Source organism: Balaenoptera acutorostrata, unplaced genomic scaffold (assembly GCF_949987535.1).
Source record: "Balaenoptera acutorostrata unplaced genomic scaffold, mBalAcu1.1 scaffold_187, whole genome shotgun sequence".
NCBI classification, from domain to species: Eukaryota; Metazoa; Chordata; class Mammalia; order Artiodactyla; family Balaenopteridae; genus Balaenoptera; species Balaenoptera acutorostrata.
Window position 1 is genome coordinate 348,732 of NW_026646234.1, and position 7,697 is coordinate 356,428.

Below are 7,697 nucleotides of genomic sequence, written 5' to 3' on the forward strand. Positions count from 1 at the left end.
AGGGTTAGGGTTAGGGTTAGGGTACGGCTTAGGGTACGGGTTCGGGGAGGGGTTCGGGTACGGCGTAGGGTATGGGCTAGGGTTAGGGTTAGGGTTAGTGTTAGGGTTAGGGCTCGGTTTAGGGTACGGGTTAGGATTAGGGTACGCGTTAGGGTTAGGGTAGGGGTTAGGGTTAGGGTACGCATTAGGGTTAGGGTAGTTATTAAACCTATCCCACTCTATAGATACCCCTTAGCACGTAAAGGAATATTATTTGGGGGACCAGCCATGGAGAAGAGTTTAGACACTAGGATAAGATAAGGAACACACCCATTCTCAAGAAATCACATTAGGATTCTCTTTTTAACCTGTTCCTTACAACACTAGTGCTTAGGAAATCTATTGGAGGCAGAAGCAGTCAAGGGTAGCTTAGGGTTAGGGTTAGGGTTGGGGTTAGGGTTAGGGTACGGGTTCGGGGAGGGGTTCGGGTACGGCGTAGGGTATGGGCTAGGGTTACGGTTAGGGTTAGTGTTAGGGTTAGGGCTCGGTTTAGGGTACGGGTTAGGATTAGGGTACGCGTTAGGGTTAGGGTAGGGGTTAGGGTTAGGGTACGCGTTAGGGTGAGGGTAGTTATTAAACCTATCCCACTCTCTAGATACACCTTAGCACGTAAAGGAATATTATTTGGAGGTCCAGCCATGGAGAAGAGTTTAGACTCTAGGATAACATAAGGAACACCCCTAAATCAAGAAATCACTTTAGGATTCTCTTTTTAACCTGTTCCTTAAAACACTAGTGCTTAGGAAATCTATTGGAGGCAGAAGCATTCAAGGGTAGCTTAGGATAAGGGTTAGGGTTAGGGTGAGGGTTAGGGTACGGCCTAGGTTGCGGGTTCGGGTACGGGATCGGGTATGGCGTAGGGTATGGATTAGGGTTACGGTTACTTTTAGGGTTAGGGCTCGGTTTAGGGTATCGGTTAGGATTAAGGTAGGTGTTAGGGTTAGGGTACGGGTTAGGGTTAGGGTACGGGAGAGGCTTAGGTTAAGCATTAGTGTTAGGGTAGTTATTAAACCTATCCCACTCTCTAGATACCCCTTAGCACGTAAAGGAATATTATTTGGGGGTCCAGCCATGGAGAAGAGTTTAGACACTAGGATAAGATAAGGAACACACCCATTCTCAAGAAATCACATTAGGATTCTTTTTTAACCTGTTCCTTAAAACACTAGTGCTTAGGAAATCTATTGGAGGCAGAAGCAGTCAAGGGTAGCTTAGGGTTAGGGTTAGGGTTAGGGTTAGGGTTAGGGTACGGCTTACGGTACGGGTTCGGGGAGGGGTTCGGGTACAGCGTAGGGTATGGGCTAGGGTTAGGGTTAGGGTTAGTGTTAGGGTTAGGGCTCGGTTTAGGGTACGGGTTAGGATTAGGGTACGCGTTAGGGTTAGGGTAGGGGTTAGGGTTAGGGTACGCGTTAGGGTTAGGGTAGTTATTAAACCTATCCCACTCTCTAGATACCCCTTAGCACGTAAAGGAATATTATTTGGGGGTCCAGCCATGGAGAAGAGTTTAGACACTAGGATAAGATAAGGAACACACCCATTCTCAAGAAATCACATTAGGATTCTCTTTTTAACCTGTTCCTTAAAACACTAGTGCTTAGGAAATCTATTGGAGTCAGAAGCAGTCAAGGGTAGCTTAGGGTTAGGGTTAGGGTTAGGGTTAGGGTACGGCTTAGGGTACGGGTTCGGGGAGGGGTTCGGGTACGGCGTAGGGTATGGGCTAGGGTTAGGGTTAGGGTTAGTGTTAGGGTTAGGGCTCGGTTTAGGGTACGGGTTAGGATTAGGGTACGCGTTAGGGTTAGGGTAGGGGTTAGGGTTAGGGTACGCATTAGGGTTAGGGTAGTTATTAAACCTATCCCACTCTATAGATACCCCTTAGCACGTAAAGGAATATTATTTGGGGGACCAGCCATGGAGAAGAGTTTAGACACTAGGATAAGATAAGGAACACACCCATTCTCAAGAAATCACATTAGGATTCTCTTTTTAACCTGTTCCTTACAACACTAGTGCTTAGGAAATCTATTGGAGGCAGAAGCAGTCAAGGGTAGCTTAGGGTTAGGGTTAGGGTTGGGGTTAGGGTTAGGGTACGGGTTCGGGGAGGGGTTCGGGTACGGCGTAGGGTATGGGCTAGGGTTACGGTTAGGGTTAGTGTTAGGGTTAGGGCTCGGTTTAGGGTACGGGTTAGGATTAGGGTACGCGTTAGGGTTAGGGTAGGGGTTAGGGTTAGGGTACGCGTTAGGGTGAGGGTAGTTATTAAACCTATCCCACTCTCTAGATACACCTTAGCACGTAAAGGAATATTATTTGGAGGTCCAGCCATGGAGAAGAGTTTAGACTCTAGGATAACATAAGGAACACCCCTAAATCAAGAAATCACTTTAGGATTCTCTTTTTAACCTGTTCCTTAAAACACTAGTGCTTAGGAAATCTATTGGAGGCAGAAGCATTCAAGGGTAGCTTAGGATAAGGGTTAGGGTTAGGGTGAGGGTTAGGGTACGGCCTAGGTTGCGGGTTCGGGTACGGGATCGGGTATGGCGTAGGGTATGGATTAGGGTTACGGTTACTTTTAGGGTTAGGGCTCGGTTTAGGGTATCGGTTAGGATTAAGGTAGGTGTTAGGGTTAGGGTACGGGTTAGGGTTAGGGTACGGGAGAGGCTTAGGTTAAGCATTAGTGTTAGGGTAGTTATTAAACCTATCCCACTCTCTAGATACCCCTTAGCACGTAAAGGAATATTATTTGGGGGTCCAGCCATGGAGAAGAGTTTAGACACTAGGATAAGATAAGGAACACACCCATTCTCAAGAAATCACATTAGGATTCTTTTTTAACCTGTTCCTTAAAACACTAGTGCTTAGGAAATCTATTGGAGGCAGAAGCAGTCAAGGGTAGCTTAGGGTTAGGGTTAGGGTTAGGGTTAGGGTTAGGGTACGGCTTACGGTACGGGTTCGGGGAGGGGTTCGGGTACAGCGTAGGGTATGGGCTAGGGTTAGGGTTAGGGTTAGTGTTAGGGTTAGGGCTCGGTTTAGGGTACGGGTTAGGATTAGGGTACGCGTTAGGGTTAGGGTAGGGGTTAGGGTTAGGGTACGCGTTAGGGTTAGGGTAGTTATTAAACCTATCCCACTCTCTAGATACCCCTTAGCACGTAAAGGAATATTATTTGGGGGTCCAGCCATGGAGAAGAGTTTAGACACTAGGATAAGATAAGGAACACACCCATTCTCAAGAAATCACATTAGGATTCTCTTTTTAACCTGTTCCTTAAAACACTAGTGCTTAGGAAATCTATTGGAGTCAGAAGCAGTCAAGGGTAGCTTAGGGTTAGGGTTAGGGTTAGGGTTAGGGTACGGCTTAGGGTACGGGTTCGGGGAGGGGTTCGGGTACGGCGTAGGGTATGGGCTAGGGTTAGGGTTAGGGTTAGTGTTAGGGTTAGGGCTCGGTTTAGGGTACGGGTTAGGATTAGGGTACGCGTTAGGGTTAGGGTAGGGGTTAGGGTTAGGGTACGCATTAGGGTTAGGGTAGTTATTAAACCTATCCCACTCTATAGATACCCCTTAGCACGTAAAGGAATATTATTTGGGGGACCAGCCATGGAGAAGAGTTTAGACACTAGGATAAGATAAGGAACACACCCATTCTCAAGAAATCACATTAGGATTCTCTTTTTAACCTGTTCCTTACAACACTAGTGCTTAGGAAATCTATTGGAGGCAGAAGCAGTCAAGGGTAGCTTAGGGTTAGGGTTAGGGTTGGGGTTAGGGTTAGGGTACGGGTTCGGGGAGGGGTTCGGGTACGGCGTAGGGTATGGGCTAGGGTTACGGTTAGGGTTAGTGTTAGGGTTAGGGCTCGGTTTAGGGTACGGGTTAGGATTAGGGTACGCGTTAGGGTTAGGGTAGGGGTTAGGGTTAGGGTACGCGTTAGGGTTATGGTAGTTATTAAACCTATCCCACTCTCTAGATACCCCTTAGCACGTAAAGGAATATTATTTGGGGGTCCAGCCATGGAGAAGAGTTTAGACACTAGGATAAGATAAGGAACACACCCATTCTCAAGAAATCACATTAGGATTCTCTTTTTAACCTGTTCCTTAAAACACTAGTGCTTAGGAAATCTATTGGAGGCAGAAGCAGTCAAGGGTAGCTTAGGGTTAGGGTTAGGGTTAGGGTTAGGGTTAGGGTACGGCTTAGGGTACGGGTTCGGGGAGGGGTTCGGGTACGGCGTAGGGTATGGGCTAGGGTTAGGGTTAGGGTTAGTGTTAGGGTTAGGGCTCGGTTTAGGGTACGGGTTAGCATTAGGGTACGCGTTAGGGTTAGGGTAGGGGTTAGGGTTAGGGTACGCATTAGGGTTAGGGTAGTTATTAAACCTATCCCACTCTCTAGATACCCCTTAGCACGTAAAGGAATATTATTTGGGGGTCCAGCCATGGAGAAGAGTTTAGACACTAGGATAAGATAAGGAACACACCCATTCTCAAGAAATCACATTAGGATTCTCTTTTTAACCTGTTCCTTAAAACACTAGTGCTTAGGAAATCTATTGGAGGCAGAAGCAGTCAAGGGTAGCTTAGGGTTAGGGTTAGGGTTAGGGTTAGGGTTAGGGTACGGCTTAGGGTACGGGTTCGGGGAGGGGTTCGGGTACGGCGTAGGGTATGGGCTAGGGTTAGGTTTAGGGTTAGTGTTAGGGTTAGGGCTCGGTTTAGGGTACGGGTTAGGATTAGGGTACGCGTTAGGGTTAGGGTAGGGGTTAGGGTTAGGGTACGCGTTAGGGTTAGGGTAGTTACTAAACCTATCCCACTCTCTAGATACCCCTTAGCACGTAAAGGAATATTATTTGGGGGTCCAGCCATGGAGAAGAGTTTAGACACTAGGATAAGATAAGGAACACACCCATTCTCAAGAAATCACATTAGGATTCTCTTTTTAACCTGTTCCTTAAAACACTAGTGCTTAGGAAATCTATTGGAGGCAGAAGCAGTCAAGGGTAGCTTAGGGTTAGGGTTAGGGTTTGGGTTAGGGTTAGGGTACGGGTTCGGGGAGGGGTTCGGTTACGGCGTAGGGTATGGGCTAGGGTTAGGGTTAGGGTTAGTGTTAGGGTTTGGGCTCGGTTTAGGGTACGGGTTAGGATTAGGGTACGCGTTAGGGTTAGGGTAGGGGTTAGGGTTAGGGTACGCGTTAGGGCTAATGTAGTTATTAAACCTATCCCACTCTCTAGATACCCCTTAGCACGTAAAGGAATATTATTTGGGGGTCCAGCCATGGAGAAGAGTTTAGACACTAGGGTAAGATAAGGAACACACCCATTCTCAAGAAATCACATTAGGATTCTCTTTTTAACCTGTTCCTTAAAACACTAGTGCTTAGGAAATCTATTGGAGGCAGAAGCAGTCAAGGGTAACTTAGGGTTAGGGTTAGGGTTAGGGTTAGGGTACGGCTTAGGGTACGGGTTCGGGGAGGGGTTCGGGTACGGCGTAGGGTAGGGGCTAGGGTTAGGGTTAGGCCTCGGTTTAGGGTACGGGTTAGGATTAGGGTACGCGTTAGGGTTAGGGTAGGGGTTAGGGTTAGGGTACGCGTTAGGGTTAGGGTAGTTATTAAACCTATCCCACTCTCTAGATACCCCTTAGCACGTAAAGGAATATTATTTGGGGGTCCAGCCATGGAGAAGAGTTTAGACACTAGGATAAGATAAGGAACACACCCATTCCCAAGAAATCACATTAGGATTCTCTTTTTAACCTGTTCCTTAAAACACTAGTGCTTAGGAAAACTATTGGAGGCAGAAGCAGTCAAGGGTAGCTTAGGGTTAGGGTTAGGGTTAGGGTTAGGGTTAGGGTACGGCTTAGGGTATGGGTTCGGGGAGGGGTTCGGGTACGGTGTAGGGTATGGGCTAGTGTTAGGGTTAGGGTTAGTGTTAGGGTTAGGGCTCGGTTTAGGGTACGGGATAGGATTAGGGTACGCGTTAGGGTTAGGGTAGGGGTTAGGGTTAGGGTACGCGTTAGGGTTAGGGTAGTTATTAAACCTATCCCACTCTCTAGATACCCCTTAGCATGTAAAGGAATATTATTTGGGGGTCCAGCCATGGAGAAGAGTTTAGACACTAGGATAAGATAAGGAACACACCCATTCTCAAGAAATCACATTAGGATTCTCTTTTTAACCTGTTCCTTAAAACACTAGTGCTTAGGAAGTCTATTGGAGGCAGAAGCAGTCAAGGGTAACTTAGGGTTAGGGTTAGGGTTAGGGTTAGGGTACGGCTTAGGGTACGGGTTCGGGGAGGGGTTCGGGTACGGCGTAGGGTAGGGGCTAGGGTTAGGGTTAGGCCTCGGTTTAGGGTACGGGTTAGGATTAGGGTACGCGTTAGGGTTAGGGTAGGGGTTAGGGTTAGGGTACGCGTTAGGGTTAGGGTAGTTATTAAACCTATCCCACTCTCTAGATACCCCTTAGCACGTAAAGGAATATTATTTGGGGGTCCAGCCATGGAGAAGAGTTTAGACACTAGGATAAGATAAGGAACACACCCATTCTCAAGAAATCACATTAGGATTCTCTTTTTAACCTGTTCCTTAAAACACTAGTGCTTAGGAAATCTATTGGAGGCAGAAGCAGTCAAGGGTAGCTTAGGGTTAGGGTTAGGGTTAGGGTTAGGGTTAGGGTTAGGGTACGTCTTACGGTACGGGTTCGGGGAGGGGTTCGGGTACAGCGTAGGGTATGGGCTAGGGTTAGGGTTAGGGTTAGTGTTAGGGTTAGGGCTCGGTTTAGGGTACGGGTTAGGATTAGGGTACGCGTTAGGGTTAGGGTAGGGGTTAGGGTTAGGGTACGCGTTAGGGTTAGGGTAGTTATTAAACCTATCCCACTCTCTAGATACCCCTTAGCACGTAAAGGAATATTATTTGGGGGTCCAGCCATGGAGAAGAGTTTAGACACTAGGATAAGATAAGGAACACACCCATTCTCAAGAAATCACATTAGGATTCTCTTTTTAACCTGTTCCTTAAAACACTAGTGCTTAGGAAATCTATTGGAGTCAGAAGCAGTCAAGGGTAGCTTAGGGTTAGGGTTAGGGTTAGGGTTAGGGTACGGCTTAGGGTACGGGTTCGGGGAGGGGTTCGGGTACGGAGTAGGGTATGGGCTAGGGTTAGGGTTAGGGTTAGTGTTAGGGTTAGGGCTCGGTTTAGGGTACGGGTTAGGATTAGGGTACGCGTTAGGGTTAGGGTAGGGGTTAGGGTTAGGGTACGCATTAGGGTTAGGGTAGTTATTAAACCTATCCCACTCTATAGATACCCCTTAGCACGTAAAGGAATATTATTTGGGGGACCAGCCATGGAGAAGAGTTTAGACACTAGGATAAGATAAGGAACACACCCATTCTCAAGAAATCACATTAGGATTCTCTTTTTAACCTGTTCCTTACAACACTAGTGCTTAGGAAATCTATTGGAGGCAGAAGCAGTCAAGGGTAGCTTAGGGTTAGGGTTAGGGTTAGGGTTAGGGTTAGGGTACGGGTTCGGGGAGGGGTTCGGGTACGGCGTAGGGTATGGGCTAGGGTTACGGTTAGGGTTAGTGTTAGGGTTAGGGCTCGGTTTAGGGTACGGGTTAGGATTAGGGTACGCGTTAGGGTTAGGGTAGGGGTTAGGGTTAGGGTACGCGTTAGGGTTAGGGTAGTT